At 50.2% G+C, this 20,841-nt stretch overlaps 1 pseudogene; it reads left to right on the top strand.

The window, feature by feature from the left end:
- The first annotated feature begins 3,424 nt into the window (after nt 1–3,424).
- On the top strand, nt 3,425–19,222 carry LOC129011342 (uncharacterized protein C2orf27A-like; annotated as a pseudogene).
- Nucleotides 19,223–20,841: the final 1,619 nt, after the last annotated feature.

The raw sequence follows: 20,841 nt of genomic DNA, 5'->3' as shown, positions 1-20,841 counted from the left end.
GGCAGAGTCAGGATTTTAAGATGATTTCACTAGCGATACATTGAATATGGACTATAAATCAGAAGACTTAGAATTACATGCTGGCCCCTTCCCTTCTACATCTTAATTTCTTAACATTAAGCTTTCATAGTTGTAAGTTGAAAGTAATAGTAATATTGATATGTGATTATTGCAAAGGTTAAATATCATTTATCATTATTAGACTCCTATCTGCAGAGCAATTTTAACCACGTCTAACAATACCTTTCTTGTTATCGATGGCATATGTTTAGTTGTCTTTCATAAAAAGTAATAACATGTTTTAACAAACTTCTCTTCTGAGTTTAGCATGTATATTGTGATATTATTGTCGAGTAGCATTGGTATTTCATAGGTTGATTTGCTTTTGAGTAAAGATATGAATATTTTTGCATATTAACTTTTTATAGCCTCAAATGATAGTCATTTTTATAAGTAATTCATGTGTCAGGCACTGTTTATTTACATAAATACTTTTTAAAGTGTTAACAAGAAAAATTAAACTTATGCTATGATATAGTCAAGTAAAATCCTATTATATATAATATCAGGTTTGATATTTTTTTCTAATGAAATGATTTTGCCAGTAATCAAAAACTTTAAATTAGAAAATGAAGATCTGAGCATCTTTATTGGCATAATAAAACTTAACTCTCATTAAATTGAAGTGACAATAACAAAGTAACACCACTGAATAGTCCCTGACACATGAAAGGTACACAAGTACTTTCTTATTGCAAATGTTTCTCTGCTTTAAAACTTTTGTGTTTTAATTGTTGCTTTTAAAAAGAGTGTTTACCTTAGTTTTATTTTTTCAGAGTACCTTCAAGTTTAAATCTGAGAGTGATATTCATTTGGCAGAACATCATAAACAGGTTTTATACGATGGGAAACTTTCAAGTAGCATTGTCTTTACATATAATGCTAAGGCCACTGATGCTCAACTCTGCCTGGAATCATCACCAAAAGAGGATGCATCAATTTTTGTGCATTCCCAACATGCTCTAATGCTTCACGTGGGTGAATCGTGGCTTTGTTTTCATGTTGTTGTCAGAATTTAACAGTATCTTTATTTTATATATCAAACATTGCTCATCTATAAATCTGTGACTTTTTGTTTCTTTTTGGCTTTTGCAGATCTTTTAAGTGAAACTTTAAAGAATGTCTATCTTTTCTGTAGCAATATGCTTTACCCTGGCCTTGTCTCCTTAGTAGGAAATCTGTCATATCTATTATCTTACATATTATACAGCCTTTCAAATTAAATCAATTAACTGAATAAGTTAGTTGTTAGATATAAAAATATACTTTGCTTTAAGATTGTATTACTAATATTCTGTAACATTAAAATTACTTGTCTTTAAATCCATCAATAGTATTTCTGATTTTAAAATAATATTTGATTTTAACTTCATATTTTTAGTGTAAAAATGTCTCAACCTAAGATTTGAAATTTAAAAGTGATTAGCAAAGGTACTCACTTTTTTGTCTTATATGTGTATAAAAATTATAATTGAAGCCTTAAAAAATGTCCAACTATGTTATTTAATTCCCTTATAAAGGTATTTGGACCAAGGAAATAGTGATGAAAATCATTCTATAGAAGTTTAATAAACATTTTTGGTTTTAGACATAGGATGTGAAAGGGATAGTAACACATTCAATTCATAGTGCAATTCATTCAATTGGACAGATTCAAGTGCTTTTTCCACTGTTTCCCCAATTGGATAGTTGGCAGCTCAATGACAGTCAAGTGGAAACAACTGTCTGGTAAGTTTTCTTTACATGTGCAATTGCTGGTATTTTATACACACTTAGACTATGCATGATGTACTCATGCTGTGTAAATGTATTACAGTATTTGGGTTCTGCCCTTAAAGTGCTAATAAATTTTTTAGAACTAATGCAGATAGATATTTATACAATAAATAAAGAAAACCCTGACACTTAGGTTGTTATATCATAAAGGAATGCCGTTTGTGACAATAAATAGAAAATTCTTAACAAAGATAGCATAGTGATTATAATATGTAGTTGAGGGAAAATATGAATCCTGACCTTACATTTGCATATACTCATGGTTCAAATTGTCCATGAAACTCTGTCAGGTTGAAGAAAATTACTAGGGTAAAATTATTCAGAAGAATAATATTTATTAGCAATTACATAATTTATATCTTAAAGAGTGGTATTATTTTATGATGCTTTTGTCGTGGCATAAGTCTAGCATAATATTAATTGACATCAACCCTTATTTATATATAGTTTATGTTTGAGGACTCAAATCTAACTAGTGGCAAATCCAAGTTTATGTAAAAATTAAATCTCTTCTAATGAGTGTAATTTCATGTGCACTTTTATAGTTTCTCTTTTATTTAAAAAAACCTTATGTGCCAGACTCTAATTTACTGTTATATCTTAGAATTATATATACAAGAATTTAAAAATAAATTCTAGTAGCTATTTTGACTATACCCATTGCCATGCTTGGGGATTTTAATGGGCAAGTTATATAGATAAGCATTAATTTTTATTCCAAAAGTAACATAGTAGTGCTTCATACATGAGCTCCTTCATGGGTTATCTAATTTTGAATTGATGGTGAATCTAGTGAATGAAGGTATGGGAAAAATTTAAGGTACAATGAAGTGTAATACATGCTTTTCCTCATAAGTATTATCTAAATTAGCTATTAATGAAATTCAATTTTAGTATTTCTAATAATATTATTTCTGTTTTGGGAACATCTTTATGTAAAGTATAAATCTAAATATAGATAAGAGATTCGTACATTTATAACATTACCTCCCGTCTATGGGTCTTGCTGCCTTTTATATCAATATAGTGTAAAGGTTGGAGTTTTGAAAGTAAAAAACTTTGAAGTGAAAAGGAATCCTGAGGTTATGTCCTGCTGTGATACTATTTTGTTTGTGAGATCTTAAATAATCTAATTGGAAGGTAGCTCAGCTTAGTGGAAAAATCAAACTTAAAATTTCTGTCCTTTATTTAAATTCAAAATGTTTTGCTATTTATCATCTCAGTGAACTAAGACACATTATGATCAGTAATTTAAAATCTAGTCAGTACTATGAAAAGAAGTGGGAGATGAAGTAGCCACTAGAAAAATCCACGTATAATTTAAATATTTCTTATGAAATATGAAATACATATAATCAAATCTTATTAGAAAAATCCATGTATAAATATTTCTTATGAAATAATATGAAATACATATATTATCAAATCTTACTGCTAAAACCATATGTAATAGGTTATCTGGTTCATTAATACAAGATGCATGGTTACTTTTTACTGACCTTCCTCAAAACTCATTTAATATGTATATCATATCTTGGTATTTAAATTGTATTTATTTCATCATGGAGATAAAAGTGTGAGGAGTCAGCATACTTATTTTCATTTTGATTTTAGTTCTTTTATATCATTCATCCTAATATTCCCTGTATTAACTAATTCCAACTTTTTCAGTGATGCCTATTATGTCTTTAGTTTCTTTCTTTATTTATTTAAGATGGACTCTTACTCTGTCGTCCAGGCTGGAGTGCAGTGCTGTGATCTCTTGACTCACCGCAACCTCGGTTTCCCAGACTCAAGCAATTCTCCTGACTCAGCCTCCCAAGTAGCTGGTGAGGCACCTGGGGCAGAGAAAAAAAAAAAAAAAACGCGCGTGCACAGAAGTGGGGCCTGGGTCCCCCACAGACGAAAGTGCCTTCCCATCAGCCCCTTGGCTGGGCCCAGTGGACCCTGGCGTCCCTGTTTCAACCCCAGGGTGCGCCTCAGGCCCCTAGGGGTACCTCAAGGCGGACAAACGGCCCATGAAGGGAAGGTGAGTTTTGAGGGAGGATAGGTGAGGCACCTGTGGCAGAAAAAAAAAAAAAAAAGCGCCACGGAGAAGGGGGGCCTGGGTCCCCCACGGACGAAAATGCCTTCCCATCAGCCCTTGCGCTGGGCCCCGTGGACCCTGGCAACACTGGTTCGAGCACAGGGTGTGCCTCCGGCCTGATAGGGGTACCCCAAGGAGGGCAGAAAGCCCATGAGGGGAAGGTGAGGCACCTGGGGCAGAGAAAAAAAAAAGCGCGCCGTGGAGAAGCGGGGCCTGGGTCCCCCACGGACGAAATTGCCTTCGCATCATGCCCTGCGCTTGGCCCTGTGGACCCTGGCGTCCCTGGTTTGAGACCAGGGTGAGCCTTGGGCCGCAAGGTGGACCCCAAAGCGGGCAGAAGGCCCATGAGGGGAAGGTGAGGCACCTGGGGCAGAGAAAAAAAAAAAAAGCGCCGCTAAGCGGTGTCTGGGTCATCCAGGGACGAAAGTGTCTTCCCATCAGCCCTTGCGCTGGGCCCCAGGGACCCTGGCATCCCTGGTTCGCGCCCAGGGTGCGCCTCGGGCCACCAGGGGTACCCCAACTTGGACAGAAGGCCCATGAGGGGAAGTTGAAGTTTGTGGGAGGAGAGGTGAGACACCAGCGGCAGGAAAAAAAAAAAAAAAAAAAAACAGGACCGCGCCTCAGAGAAGCGGGGCCTGGGTCCCCCACGGATGAAAGTGCCTTCCCATCAGGCCCTACGCTGGGCCCGGTGGAACCTGGCGACCCTGGTTCGAGCCCAGGGTGCGCCTCGGGACCGCTTGGGGTACCACAAAGCGAACAAAAGGTCCATGAGGGGAAGGTGAGGCACCTGAGGCAGAAAGAAAAAAAAACGCGCTGCCGAGAAGCGGTGCCTGGGTCCCCCACGGATGAAAGTGTCATCCCATCAGCCCCTTCGCTGGGCCCTGGGGACCCTGGCGTCCTTGGTTTGACCCCAGGGTATGCCTCGGGCCACTAGGGGTACCCCAAGGTGGGCAGAAAGCCCCTAAGGGGAAGGTGCGGCACCTGGGGCAGAGAAAAAAAAAATACTTCGCCGCCGAGAAGCGCGGCCTGGGTCCCCCACGGACGAAAGTGTCTTCCCATCAGTCCCTGCACTGGGACCTGGGGACCCTGGTGTCCCTGGTTCGAGCTCAGGGTGCGCCTCAGCTGCTAAGTGCACCCCAAGGGTGGCTTTGGGGGCACAAAGCCCATGAGGGGAAGGTGAGTTTTGAGGGAGGAGAGGTGAGGCACCTGTCACAGAAAAAGAAAAAAAAAAAAAACCCGCGCCACGGAGAAGCGGGGCCTGGGTCCCCCACGGACGAAAGCGCCTTCCCATCAGCCCCTGCACTGGACCCTGTGGACCCTGGTGACACTGGTTCGAGCCCCGGGTGCGCCTTGGGTCTGCTAGGAGTGCCCAAAGGCGGGCGGAAAACCCATGAGGGGAAGGTGAGTTTTGAGGGAGGAGAGGTGAAGCACTTGTCACAGAAAAAGAAAAAAAAACGAGCCACAGAGAAGTGGGGCCTGGGTCCCCCACGGACGAAAGTGCCTTCCCATCAGCCCCTGCACTGGGCCCCATGGACCCTGGCGACCCTGATTCGAGCCCCAGGTGCGCCTCGGGCCCGCTAGGGGTACCCAGAAGCCGGCAGAAGGCCCACCAGGGGAAGGTGAGGCACCTGGGGCAGAGGAAAAAAAACCGCGCTGCAGAAAAGCGGGACCTGGGTCCTCCACGGACGAAGGTGCCTTCCCATCAGCCCCCGCGCTGGGCCCCGGGGAACCTGGGGTCCCTGGTTTGAGCCCAGGGAGAGCCTCGGGCCGCTAGGGGTACCCTAACGCCGGTGGAAAGCCCGTGAGAGGAAGGTGAGCTGTGAGGGAGGAGAGGTGAGGCACTTGTGGCAGAAAAAAAAAAAAAAAACCAAAAACCGTGCCACGGAGAAGCGGGGCCTGGGTCTCCCACGGAAAAAAGTGCCTTCCCATCAGCCCCTGCGCTGGGCCCCGTGGACCTAGGCGACCCTGGTTCTAGGCCTGGGTGCGCCTCGGGCCCGCTAGGTGTACCCCAAAGCTGGCAGAAGGCCCATGAGGGGAAGGTGAGGTTTGAGGGATGAGAGGTGAGGCACCTGCGGCAGGAAAAAAAAAACAAAAAACAAAAACCGTGCCGAGGAGAAGCGGGGCCTGGGTCCCCCACGGACTAAAGTGCCTTCTCATCAGCCCCTGCACTGGGCCCCCTGGACCCTGGCGACCCTGGTTCAAGGGCCAGAAGGGACTCCGGCACGCTAGGGGTACCCTGAGGAAGCCAGAAATCCCATGAGGGGAAGGTGAGGTTTGAGGGAGGAGAGGTGAGTCACCTGTGGCAGAAAAAAAAAATATATCAGCGCCTCGGAGAAGCCGGGCCTGGGTCCCCACCGACGAAAGTGCCTTCCCATCAGCTCCTGCGCTAGCCCCGAGAACCTGGCGACCCTAGTTCGAGACCCGGGAGCGCCTCGGGCCTGCTCGTGGTACCCCAAAGCAGGCAGAAGGCCAATGAGGGGAAGGTGAGGCACCTGGGGCGGAGAAAAAAAAAACGCACCTTTGAGAAGCGGGGCCTGGGTACCCACGGACGAAGGTACCTTCCCATCAGCCCCTGCGCTGGGCCCCGGCGACCCTAGTGTCCATGGTTCGAGTCCAGGGAGCGCCTTGGGCTGCTAGGGATACCCCAAGTCGGGCAGAAAGCCCGTGATGGGAAGTTGACGTTTGAGGGAGGAGAGGTGAGGCACCTGTGGCAGAAAAAAAAAAAACAACAAAAAAACAAGCCGCGCCTAGGAGAAGCTGGGCCTGGGTACCCCACGGAGGAAAATGCCTTCCCATCAGCCCCTGCGCTGGGCCCTGTGGACCCTGGAGACCCTGGTTCGAGCCCCGGGAACGCCTCGGGCCCACTAGGGGTACCCCAAGGCGGGCAGAAATCCCATGAGGGACAGTTGAGGTTTGAGGAAGGAGAGGTGAGGCACCTGTGGCAGAAACAAAACAAAACAAAACAAAACACCGCACCACGGAGAAGCGGAGCCTGAGTCCCCAACAGACGAAAGTGTCTTCCCATTAGCCCTTGCGCTGGTCCCAGGGGACCCTGGCGTTCCTGGTTCGAGACCAGGGTGCGCTTCAGGCCGCTAGGGGTACCCGAAAGCGGGCAGAAGGCCCATGAGGGGAAGGTGACGCACCTGGGGCAGAGAAAAAAAAAAAACAACCGCGCCGCAGATAAGCGGGGCCTGGGTCCCCCACAGAAGAAACTGTCTTCCCGTCAGCGCTTGCGCTGCCTCCCGGGGACCCTGGTATCCCTGGCTCGAGCCCAGGGTGCGCCTCGGCCTGCTAGGGGTACCCCAAGGCAGACAGAAGGCCCATGAGGGAAAGGTGAGACACCTGGGGCAGAGAAAAAAATAAAAAACTGCGCCGCCCAGAAGTGGCGCCTGGGACCCCACGGACGAACGTCCCTACCCATCAGCCCTTCACTGGGCGCCGGAGACCCTAGCGTCCCTGGCTCGAATCCAGGGTGCGCCTCTGGCCTGCTAGGGGTAACCCAAAGCGGGCAAAGGCCCATGAGGGGAAGGTGAGTCACCTGGGGCAGAGAAAAAAAAAAACAAAAAAAAACGCGCTGCGGAGAAGCGGGGCCTGGGTCCCCCTCGGGTGAAAGTGTCTTCCCATCAACCCTTGCGCTGTGCCCTGGGGACCCTGGCGATCCTTATTCGAGCCCAACGTGTGCCTGAGGCCGTTAGGGGTACGCCAAAGTGGGCAGAAGGCCCATGAGGGGAAGGTGACCCACCTGGGGCAGAGGAAAAAAAAAAAAACGCGCCTCGGAGAAGCGGGGCCTGGGTCCCCCACGGAAGAAAGTGTCTCCCCATCAGCCCTTGCGCTGCGCCCTGGGGACCCTGGCATCCCTGGTTCGAGCCCAGGGTGCGCCTCGGGCCGCTAGGGGTACCCCAAGGTGGACAGAACGCCCATGAGGGGAAGGTGAGGCACCTGGGGCAGAGAAAAAAAAAACAACTGCGCCGCCGAGAAGCGGGGACTGGGTTCCCCACGGACGAAAGTGTATTCCCATGAACCCTTGCGCTGAGCCCCAGGGAACCTGGCATCCCTGGTTCGAGTCCAGTGTGCGCCTAGGGTGGCTAGGGGTACCCCAAGTTGGACAGAAGGCCCATGAGGGGAAGTGAGGTTTCAGGGAGTAGAGGTGAGGTACCATCTGTAAACTGTTTATGCATGTGAGCCCTGATGTCCACCAGGGGCTGGATGTCCCCCTGGGGCTAGATGTTCGCCTGGAGCCTGGTGTCTACCTGGGGCCCGATATCCAGGAGAGGCTTAGTTATCCACCTATGGCCATCTGGAGCCAGATGCCCACCTGAGGTTTGGTGTACACCTAAGGCCTGATATCTACCTGGGGCTTGGATGTTCATGTGGGGCCTGATGTCCACCTAAGACTATGTGTTCACCTGGACCCTGGGTGACCATCTGGGTTATGATGTTCAGCTGGGGCCCAGAGTTCAGCTGGGGACTGGGTCAACCTTCTGCCTGATGCACACCTGGGGACTAGGTACCCACCGGGGCTCCCATGTTCACTGGAGCCTGATGTCTACCTGGGGTCTTGTATTTACCTAGGACCAATTCATCCACCTGGGGTCTGAGTGCCCTCATGGAGCCTGGAGTTTTCCTGGGGCCTGGGGTCTGCCTTAGGCTTAAGTGTACATCTGTGGCCTGATGTCCACCTTGGGATGGATGTCCACCTGGGGATGGATATTCAGTAGGGGCCTGAGTGTCCACCTGGTTTGTGATGTCTACCTGGGGCCTGGTTTTCATCTGAGGTTTGATATCCACCTGGGGCCTGGATAATTACCTGGAACCTGATGTACAGCTGGTGCCTGAAGTTCATCTATGCCTGGTGTCCCCCTGGGTCCAGGTAGTCAACACGAGGCCTGAAGACCTTCTAGAGTTCAGTGTTCACCTGGGGCCTGAAGTCCACCTAGGGCTTGGGTATCCAAATAGGGCCTGGTGTCAGCTTGAGATTTGTGTATTTACCTAGGGCCTGGTTGTCCACTTGGGGCTTGATTTTTTACTTGTTTTTTGTGTTAATCTGGGGTCTAGTGTCCACCTGGGGCCTAGGTATCCACCTAGGGACTATTGTCTAGCTGGAGACTAATGACTACCTATGGCCTGGTAATCACCTAAGGCTTTGTTTCACTTAGGTACTTGGTGCCAGACTGTTGCCTGCTGTTCACCTGGGCTATGGTGTCCACCTAGGGCATATTGTCCACCTGGGGTCTGGATGTCAGCCTAGGGCTTGTTGTATACCTGTATCTTAGATATCCAGATAGGAGAATGTTTTCTGCTTAGGTGCAGCAGTCCATCTGGTGCTTGAGTGTCAACCTAAGGCCTGATGTCTATGTTGGACCTAGGGTTCACCTGAGGCCTGATATCCACCTGGGGCCTCAATGTCCAAATGGGGCCTGATGCCCATCTGGGCCCTGGGTGTCCACCTGCAGCATGGATGTCCACTGGTACTTTATGTCCACCAGGGGCCTAATGTCCACCTAAGACCTGGTGTTCACCTGGGGTCTGATGTTCAGCTGAAGACCGGGTGTCCACCTGGAGCCAAGGAATCCACCCAGGGACTGGTGTTGATCTGGGGTCTGATGACCACCTGGGGACAAGGTATACACCAGGCTTGATGTCCACCTGTCACCAGATGTCCACCTTAGTCCTGATGTCCATCTTGATCCTGGGTGTCCACATTAGGCCTGATGTCCAGCTGGGGCCTAGGTACCCACTGGGGGCTTCCTGTTAACTTGGGGACTGGTGTCATTCTGGGGCCTAATGACCACCTGGGTTGTATTATTCACCTAGGGCCTGGTGTCCACCTGGGGCTTGAGTGTAACCCTGGACCTGGCATCCACATAAGACTTGGGTATCAAACTGGCCCCATGGTGTCCAGTTAAGACATCATGTAAACCTGGCGCCTCAGTGTCCACATGGGGCCAAATGACTACTGGGGGCCTGAATGTCAACCTAGGCTCTGAGGTTTACTAGGGGCCTAGGTATCCACCTGGGGCCTAATGTCCACCTGAGCCTGGGTGTCAACCTGGGGCCTGATGTAAACCTCTAGTTCAGTGTCCACCTTGGGCTTGATGTCAACCTGGAGCCTGATGTCCACCTGAGTACTAATGTTCACCTTTGACCTGATGTCCACCTGTGGACTGTTTACCACACATGGCCTGATGTTCACCTGGGGATGAATGTCCAACTGTGACCTGTTGTGCACCTGGAACCTAGGCATCCACCTGCGGCCTGATGTTCAGCTGGGCTGGGACCCGGAGTTCACCTGAGGCACGATGTCCACCTGAAGCTTGATGTTCAGCTGGGGGCTGGGTGTCCACTTGGGGCCCAATATCCACCTGGAGACTAGGTACCCACCTGGGATCTGGTGTTCACTCAAGATTGGTGTTCAGCTGTGGCCTAATGACCACCTGGGTCATGGTGTCTACCTTGGACTGGGTGTTCACCTGGAGCCAGTGTTCACTGGGGGCCTAGTGTGCACCTGAGACTGGGGGATGCACCTGAGGTCTGGTGTCTACCTGGTGCCTAGGTATCCACTTGGGGCCTAATGTTCATCTGGAATCTGATATCCACCTGGGGCCTTGTAATTACCTGAGGTCTGGGCATCCACCTAGGGCTTGAGTATCCTCCTGGGGCCTTGAGTATCCTCCTGGGGCCTTGAGTTTTACTGGGGACTCGTGTCTGCCTTGGACCTGGGTGTACATCTGTTGCCTAATGTACACCTTGACAGTGATGTCAACCTGGGGACGGATGTCCTCTTGGGGTCTGAGTGTGCACCTGGTGCCTGATGTCTGCCTGGGGACTTGTGTTCACCTGAGACCTGATATCCACCTGGGGCCTGGGCATCCACAAGGGGCTGATGTTCAGCTGGAGACTGGATATTCACCTGGGGCTTAGGGATCCATCCAGAAACTGATGTCAAACTGGGGCCTGATGTCTACTTGGGGACTAGGTATCCATATGAGGCTTGATGTTCATCCGCGGCCAGACGTCCATCTGATGCTTGATGTCCACCTTAGTCCTGGGTGTCTACTGGAGACCACATGTCCAACTAGAGCTTAGGAACCTACTGGGAGCCTCGTGTAAACCTGGGGACTGGTATGCAGCTGGGTCCTAATGATCCCCTGGGTCATATTATTCACCTAGAGCCTGGTGTCCACTTAGGGCTTGAGTGTCAACCTTAGGTCTTGTGTTCATCTTTGACCTGGTGTCCACCTGGGATTTGGGTATCAACCTGAGGACTTGGTGTCCAATTGAGGTGTCATGACCACCTGGGGACTAAATGTCAATCTGGGGCCTGATGTAAACCTCTAGTTCAGTATACACCTGGGCCTGGTCTTCACTTGGGGCCTGCTGTCTACCTGGGCCTTGCTGTCAACCTGGGGCCTGATGTAAACCTCTAGTTCAGTATCCACCTGGGGCCAGATGTCTTCCTAGAGACTTATATTCACTTTTGACCTGATGTCCACCTGGGGACTTGCTATCCATCCATGGTCTGATATTCACCTGGGGACAGATGTTCAACTGTGGCCAGAAGTGCACCTGGGGTCTGGGCTTCCACCTAGAGCCTGATGTTTAGCTGGGGCTAGAGTTTACATGGAGAATGATGTCCACCTGAAGTTTGATGTTTACCTGGGGCCTGATACCTTCCTGGTGCCCAAGTGTTCTCATGTGCCTAATGTCCACTAGTTGGCCTGGTGTTCATCTGAGAGCTTGGTGTCAACCAGTGGCTTTATACACCTGGATTCTAGTGTCCTCCTGGGGCCTTATACCTACCAGGAGTCTGGTGTATCCCAGGGGTCTAGTATCCACCTGGAGTCTGGGTGTCCACCTGGAGCCTAATGTTGAGCTTAGACTGAGTGTCAGCCTGAGGCCTGATGTCTACTTAGGGCATAGGTATTCACCTGGGGCTTGTTGTTTACCTGGGGACTAATGTCAACCTTGAGCCTAGGTATCCACCTGGGGAATAGTGTCCAGCTGCAGCCAGATGTCTACCTATGGCCTGAAGCATGGTTGTTATCCTAAGGCCTTGTATTAGTCCATTTTCACACTATTATAAAAAGCTACCTGATTTTGGGCAACTTATGAGGAAAAGAGGTTTAACTGACCCACAGTTCTTCAGGCTTAATAGGGAGCATGACTGGGTGGGCTTGGGACACTTACAATCATGATGTAAAGCCAAGAGGAAGCAAGCCCTTTTTACCATGGGGGAGGAGGAGGGAGAGAGAAGGGGGATGTGCTACACACTTTCAAATAACCAGATCTCATAAGAACTCTATCATGAGAACAGCAAATGAATCTGCCCCCATGATTCAATCACCTCTCACCAGGCCCCTTCTTCAACCCATGTGGATTACAATTCAACATGAGATTTGGGTGGAGATATAGAGCCAATATCAGGCCTGATGCCCACCTGGAGTCGTGTCTACCTGAGGCCTAGTGTAGACATGAGGCCTGGGCATCCACCTAGGACCTCATGTTAAGATAGGGGCTGGAGTTCTTTTGGTGTCTAGTGTATACCTGGGGCCCAGATGTATAACTAGAGCCTGATGTTTCAGATGGAAACCTGGGCCCCAGGTGCTCATCAGATCCTAGGTGAAAACTCAGGCTTCAGGTGCACATCAGACTCCAAGTGGAGTCTGGGGCCAAGTAGGCCCCAGGTTGACACCAAGATTTCAGGTAGACTCTGGGTCACAAAAAAACACCCCGCCCTAGGTGGACAGCTGAACCTGAGTAGACATCAGGTCTCAGATCGACATCTGGCCCCAGGTAGATTCCTAGGCCCAAGGTGAATACTCAGTCTCCAGCCCTAGGGGAATTCAGTCTTAGGTGACTAAGGACTGGTGTTCCTCTGGGGCCTCATGTCTACCTGGGCCCTGGGAGTGCACATGGAGCCAGATGTCTATAAAGGGCCTGGGTGTCCACTAGGGCCTGAGGTTCACCAGGAGCATAGACATCAACCTAGGACCTCGTGTCCACCTAAAACCTGGTGTTCACCTGGAGCCTGGGTGACAACCTGGGATCTGATGTTCACCTGAGGCCCAGAGTTCAGCTGGTGCCTATGTCAGCCTGGCACCTGATGCACATGAGAGGACCGGGTGCACACCTGAGGACTGGTGTTCATGGGGAACTGGTGTTCAGCTGTGGATTGATGACCAACTGGGTCCTGGTGTCTTCCTGGCACCTGATATCCACCTGGGACTGCATGCTTACCTAGGGCCTGGTGTTCCCCTGGGGCCTGGTGTGCCCCTGAGACCTGGGGTCCGCCTGGGCCTAGTATCCACTTGGGGCCTCATATCCATCTGGAACATCATGTCCACTTGGGGCCTTGTAGTTACCTAGGGACTGGGTGTCCTTCTGGTGCTTGAGTGTCCTCCTGGGGCCTGGGTGTACATCTCTGGCCTGATGTCCATCTTGGGATGGATGTCCACCTGGGGACAGACGTTCACTTGTGGCCTGAATGTCCATCTTGTGTCTAATGTCTACCTGGGGCCTGGTGTTTGCCTGAGGCCTTGTATACACCTGGGGCCTGGGCATCCATTTGAGGCCTGATGTCTACCTAAGACCAGGTGTTTAACTGGGGCACAGACTTCTTCCTGGAGCCCGATGTTCATCTGGAGCCTGAAGTTCACCTCGGCCTATTGTCTACCTGAGGCCTATGTGTCAACGTAGGGCCTGATGACAACCCTGAGTTCAGTGTTCACCTGGGGCCTGACATCTGCCTGGAGTCTGGGTGTCCACATAGGGCCTGATGTCGGCTTGGGACCAAAGTATTTACCTAGGGCCTGGGTGTCTACTTAGAGCCTGACTTCTACATGGTTCATTGATGTCAACCTGGGGCCTGATGTCCACTTAGGGCCTAGGTAAGCTCCTTATGACTAAAGTCCACATGGAGGCTGAAACCATCTCAGACCTTGTGTTAACCTAGGGCTTAGTGTCCATCTGAGGCCTGCCTGGGACCTGGTGACCCCCTGGGGTCAAGGTATCCACCCTGGGCCTGATGACCAATTGGGGCCTAGGGATCTACCTAGAGACTGGTGTCAACCTGGAACCTGATGTCCACTTGGGGTCTGGTGTACACCTTGGGCCTGATGCCCACCTGGGCATGGGTGTACACTTTGGGCCTAGTGTGTACCTGAAGCCTGGATGTCAACCCGGGTCTTGATGCACACCTTTAGTCAAGTGTTTAACTCGGACCTGATGAAATACTGGAGCCTGATTTACACCTGTGTACTGGGTCTCCACATGGGGCCTGATGTCCACCTGCAGCCAGATATCCACCTGGCACCAGATGTCTACGAAGAATCTGGGTGTCCACCTTGAAAATGATGTATTCCAAGAGACTAGGCATGTACATTGGGCCTGGGGTCCACCTGGGTCCTGATGTCTACCTGAGGCTGGTATTGAACTGGTGCCTGTGTGTTCACTTGGAGCCTGATGTTCATTTGGAACCTGGTGTTCACCTAGGACATGGGTATCCACCTGGATCCTGATTTTCAGGTGGGGAGTGGATACAGACCTGGGACCTGACGGCCACCTATGGTATAAGTAACCCAACCACCTGGGGCCTGGTGTTCACCTGCAGCCTGATATCCACCTGGTACCTATGTGTCAATCTAGTGCCTGGTGTCCACTTGAGGACTAGGTAGACATCTGGGGCTTGGTGTTCACCAGGGGCCTGGTGTTCATCTTGCACCCAGTGTCCACCTGGACCCTGTGTATCAACCTGTGGCCTAGGTGGCCACTTGGAGCTTTATGTGCACCTGGGGCCTGAGAGTTTCCTAGGATCTGATGACCACTGAGGCCCAGGTATCCACCTGGGACATCAGGCTCCAATTGTACACCTAGGCTCCATGTGGACACCAGGCCAGGAGAACTCCAGCCCTTATCTGAACATCAGGTCCTAGATGGATGCCCAGGCCCCATGTGTACATCAGGCCCCAGGTATACACTGGACTGCAGGTGGACACCACCACTCAATTGGATACACACACTCAAGGTGGACACCAGGCTCCACATGAATTCCTACACTCCAGGTGAACATCAGGTCCCAAGTGGATACCTGGACTCCAGATGGATACCAGTCTCTAAATTAATACCAGGCCTCAGATGGTCCTTAGGAGCCATGTGGACGTTAGTCATCAGGAAGTTACCTAGGCCCAAAGTGGACATCAGGCCCCATGTTGACACAAGATCTAGTTGGAAGTCAGGCCCCAGGTGGACACCCAGGCCCTAGGTAAATACTTAGGTTCCAAGTTGACAGCAGGCCCTATGTAAACACTCAGAACTCAGGTGGACATCAGGCCTCAGGTAGACATCTGAGTTCATCTGGGACCTCCTGTTACAGGCCCCATGTAAACACCAGGCCTTAGGTAGATACCAAATCTCTAGGTGGACATCAGAGCTCAGATTGACACAAAGACTCCAGTAGACATAATGTACCAATGAATATCCAGGACCCCGGTAAATACCCAGGCCCCAGATTGATACCAGAGTCTATGTGGACAGACAGGCCCCGGGTAGAAAACAGGCCCAAGGTGGACACTGGACTGGACATCAGGTCCTAGGTTGACAACTATGCTTCAAGTTGACCAGGCCCCAAGTGAATATCTGGCCCCAGCTGGACACTAGTCCTCTGGTGAATACCTAGTCTCAAGGTTGACATCAGGCCCCATGTGAACACTAGACCCCAGATAAACACTTATGCCCTAAGTGGACATCAGGCCTCAGGTGGTTACCCAGTCCCAAGGTTAACATCAGGACCCCAATGGGCACCAGTTATGAAGTGGATTCCTAGCCCTAGGTGGATACCAGACCCCAGGTGGATACCAGCATCCTGGTAGACATCAGGTCCAAAGAGGACACTAGAACCCAGGAGTACATTAGGCCACAGGTTAACACGAAGGCCCCAGATGAATACCAGGCCAACTTGTGGACATCAGGCCTGAGAAGGGTCCTTGGGCTCCAGGTGGATATCAGGCCCCAGGTGAACATCCAGCACTCAGATGAACATTAAGCTTCAGGTAGACATCACGCCTCCGGTGAACTCCAGGCCCCAGCTGAGCATCAGGCCCTGGGTGGATGCCCAGGTTCCGGATGCACATCTGGCCACAGTTGGACATTCAACCCCAGGTGACCATCAGGCCGTGGGTGAATACACTGTTTCCAGGTAAACATCAGATCGAAGGTAAACATCAGTCCCCCAGTGGACATCAGGCCCAAGGTGGACACTGAACTAGAGGTTTACATCAGGCCACATGTTGACACCTAGTCCCAGATGGACATCAGACCCCAGGTGGATACCTAGGCCTCCAGTGAATTTCAGACACCAGGTTGACATTCAGGCCCCCAGTGGTCATCTGGCCTCATGAGAACACTCAGACCCCAGGTGCAAATGATGTCTCAACTGGACACCAAACCCCTAGTTTGATACCCAAGGCCCAGGTGGACACCGGGTCCAAGGCTGACACTCAAGCCCTAAGTGAATACCAAGCTCTAGGTGAATAATTCAACCCAGGTTGTCATTAGGACCCAGATGGATACCAGTCCCCAGGTTAACACAAGGCCCCCAGTGGACACCTAGGCACCAGCTGGACATCAGGCCCTATGTAAACACCCGGGTCTCAGGTGAACACCATGCCCCAGGTAGACATCAGGCCCTAGGTGGACTCAGGGCCACAGGTGGACATCTAGCCCCTGGGCAACATCCAGCCCCAGGCGGACATAACCATTTCTATGGATAAACCATTCCCAGGTGGATATCAGGCCTCAAGAGGATGGCAGTCACCAGGTAGACATCAGGCCTCAGTAGACACCAAGGTCCCAGATGTACAGCAGGCCCCAACCGAACCCCAGACTCGTGTGGACATCAGGCCACAGGTAGACACCAAGACTTACATAGATACCTAACTTCAGGTAGACATCAGACCCAAGGTGGACACCCAGTCCCCAGATGGACAATCAGGCCCCAGGCACACATCAGGCCTTAAGTGGACACCCAGGCCCCAGGTTGATATCCAGCTCCCAGGGGATCACCAAGCCCCAGGTAGACACCAGGCCGTAGGTGAGCAACAGGATGCAGTAGGCCATCAGGCCACAGCTGGATACGAGTCCCCGGTGAACACAAGGCCCCAGTGGGACATAGATCTAAGGCAGACATCAGGCCCCAGGTGGACATACAGGCCTGAGGTGGAATTCACCCTGAGGGGGACATTTGGCCCCAGGTATGCATCAGGCCTCAGGTGAATAACCAGTCCCCAGGTGGACATTAGCCCGCAAGTCAACCACAGTCCCCAGGCTGATAACTGGTCCCCAGGTAGCTACCCAATCTGCAGGGTAACATTAGGCCCCTGTAGGATCCCAGGCCCCAAGTGGATTCCTAGGCCCCTGATGAACATCACGTGCAGGTGTCCAAACAGGCCCTGGGTGGACATAACTGTATACAGGTAAGGAGTTGGCCTGTGGGGAAGGTGAGCAGTCAGCAGCCCACTGGGGTCCTGAGTAGGTCTTCTGGAAGGAGGAGGCCGAGGGGATGGAACCTTAAAGAAGTGACCTCACTTCCTTGGCAACAGACCCTAAGAGAACTTAGAAATCTGGTAACCAGGCCAGGCACAGTGGCTCACACCTGTAATGCCAGCACTTTGGGAGGCTGAGGCAGGAGGATCATGAAATCAGGAGATCGAGACCAGCCTGACCAATATGGTAAAACCACATGTCTACTAAAAATACAAAAAACAAACAAGGCAGGAGATCGAGACCATCCTGGCTAACAAAGTGAAACCCCGTCTCTACTAAAAATACAAAAATTAGCCGGGCGTAGTGGTGGGCTCCTGTAGTCCCAGCTACTCGGGAGGCTGACGCAGGAGAATGGCATGAACCCGGGACACGGAGCTTGCAGTGAGCCAAGTTCGCGCCATTGCACTCCATCCAGCCTGGGCAAGAGAGCGAGACTCTGTCTTAAAAACAACAACAACAACAACAACAACAACAACAAAAACCATCACAAAAAAACTAGTCAGGTGTGGTGGTACATGTCTCATGCCTGTAATCCCAGCTACTCAGGAGACTGAGGCAGGAGAATTGATTGAACCCAGTAGGCAGATGTTGCAGTGAGCCGAGATCATGCCACTGCACTCCAGTCTGGCCAACAGAATGAGACTATGTCTCAAAAAAAAAAAAAAATGAATTCCGATAACCAGGCACCCACATCCTAGAGTTAGCCCCATAGCCAGCTCACTTGGCGGGAGATGCTCAAGAGAGCCAGATGTTCTTGTGCTGCATCCCCACATCTCAAGGCTCCTGCTTCAGGAATGGCGGGAGTGAGAGCCTTTCTTTTCCAATGATGCCCTTGTAGGCTCATCCCTCACCCCAGATGCCTCTGGCCATTTGGCAGAAGGCCCCCCAGGTACCACAGCACAGGAGTCACCAGGTAGACACCAGGCCCCAGATGGAGCTACCAGGCCAGGCCTCACCAGTGATCCCACCAGGGCCACATCTGCACATTGTCCTTGTCCAGCTGGAGCCTCTGGAGCTCATTGAGACACAGGCACATGGTGAGGTCACCTGCAGTCTGTAAGTCTTTCCAGGGACAATGTTTTCAGGCTGAAATTCCTTTAAATTCAGTGAGGTTGTTTTCATGTTTGGAAATTCCAGTGGAAAGTGAGTGATATTGGTGACCTCTCTCCTTTTTCAGCTCCTGCTTCAGGTGCAGAAATACAGCTATTTCCAGTGCCAGCTGTTGAGCCAGTGCCAGCACCAGGGGCAGAGCCCCCTCCAGGACAGTGCTGGAGCTAGAGGAATCTCCAGGGCCCTCCTGCCACTGCCCTGGGACTGCCCAGGACAAGCCCAGTGAGAAGCTGCCTGACTTCATGGCACCTCCTGTAGAGCCACCGGCCTCAGCCCTGGAGCTGAAAGTGTGGCTGGAGCTAGAGGTGGCAGAGAGGGGGTGACCAGCACAGCTCCAGCCAGCAGCTCCCACACTGCTCCCAGTCCTGGGCACAGTGGAAGATATGGAGGCAGAGACCAGGGTGTGCAACCTGGGCTCCTCTGCCTCACTGGAGAGGGACTTCTCTCACTGAGCAGAGCAGCAGTCCTGCTGCTGAAGGGCCTGCTGCTACTGCTGCTGGGGGTGTTTGCCTGCCTGCAGGAGGTGCTGGAGAGCAAGAAAAGGAGCCTGTGAGCAGGGGTTCCAGCAGGTCCTCCTGCTCCCAGAGGCGACCTCTTCCTCCAGGCATGGAAGTTTGCCCTCAGCTGGGCATCTGGGCAATTTGCCTCTAATGTGCTGCCCAGGATGGCCTCTTCTTGACAGGCAGACAGGGGTTGAGGGGGCCAGGGGGCATCTCCAAAGGAAGGTTTTAAACTCAGCAGCTGCACCCTAGAATCTCCATGCCTGCACCTGCCCAAGGATTTATTCATAGCTTAACTAAGAATTTCAAATTTCTACCGTAACACTGAAATAAAGTTTGATTTTTTGAAACTTCCATGACTTCTTTCACTCCCTAATATTGTAGATAGTGTTTTTGAGGTGGCATTGAAAACCTCTGATAGTTGTGTGTTTTGTTGTGGTTCTTTGTGTGATTAAATTACCATCTGATCAAGTGATATTGAAAACCCTTCAGGTATGGCTTTTAGAAGACTTTGACCTATTTTTGCTTGTGTTGACTCTCCCTCCAGCTTTGTGGAAAGAGGGATCATGTAGGTTCATTTGTCAGGCAGATCAGTCACCTTTTGCCATCAAAGTTTTAGCATCCATTTCCAAAATTGGGTGTAGAAGTTGATATTTTGGTGTTTTTAGTTAATCTGGGGTCAAAACAGAATGCCATAGATGAGGAAGCTTATGAACAAATTTGTTTCTCTCAGTTCTGGAGATGGCAAAATTCAAGGTCAAGTGGTTAGCAGATTCCATGTCTGGTGTGGGCTTGCTTTGTGGTTCATAGACAGCCATGTTTCTACCATGTCCTCACATGACAAAAGGGATGAGGGAGCTCTCCATGGTGCCTTCAACAGGGGCTACTAATCCCACTCATGTGGTCCCTGCCTTCATGATCTAATCATTGCCCAAGGCCCTACCTCCAAATATCATCACACAGGGAATTAGATTTCAACACTTGAATTTGAGGGGGACAATAACATTTGTTCTATAGCGTCAGGTTAGTCAGAGCCTTATGCATTCAGAGGAAATCCAAAATCTTCTATACATATTTGCTGGTCCCCTCTGGGCTTAGGGAAATCTTTAATTGCAGCTCTTGATTCAGCTTGGTCCAAGCTTAAATTCTACATTTGCCTGCATAACTTGTTCATGGGACAGAGGGAAGTTTAGAGGCAACTGACCATTTGGAGTTTTAGGACAATTGATGGAAGAGGGCTTGACATCTGGATGAGAAGTGGAGGGAGAATAGAACAAAGGCACAGAAGGAGAGAGCACAATAAGAAAGGGGAAGAGGGACATCTGGACATAAGGGCCAACTGGAGGGCAGGGAAGGTAATTTTCCTTGCATTTTAAACTCAGACCACATATCACATCAGAACCACCTGAGGGAGACATTTTCAATGCATAATCCTGGGGTTCTTCTCTTGGAAATTTTTATTTCTTAAATCTTGAGTTGTGCTGATTTACCCATATTTATCATAAGAATTTTGGATAACTCTTACTTTGAGAGGCCCAGGCAGTGGATCACTAGAGGTCAGGAATTCAAAACCAGCCTGGCCAACATGGTGAAACCTCATCTCTACTAAAAATACAAAAATTAGCCAGGCATGGTGGTGCACACCTGTAGTCCCAGCTACTTGGGAGGCTGAGGCAAGAGAATCACTTGAATCAGGGAGGCAGAGATGACAGTGAGCTGAGATCATGCCACTGCACTCCAGCCCGGGCAACAGTAAGACTCCATCTCAAA

Source organism: Pongo pygmaeus, chromosome 11 (genome assembly GCF_028885625.2).
Source record: "Pongo pygmaeus isolate AG05252 chromosome 11, NHGRI_mPonPyg2-v2.0_pri, whole genome shotgun sequence".
NCBI lineage: Eukaryota > Metazoa > Chordata > Mammalia > Primates > Hominidae > Pongo > Pongo pygmaeus.
Note: the sequence above shows the minus strand (reverse complement) of the source record. Positions and strands in the feature narration are given on the sequence as shown.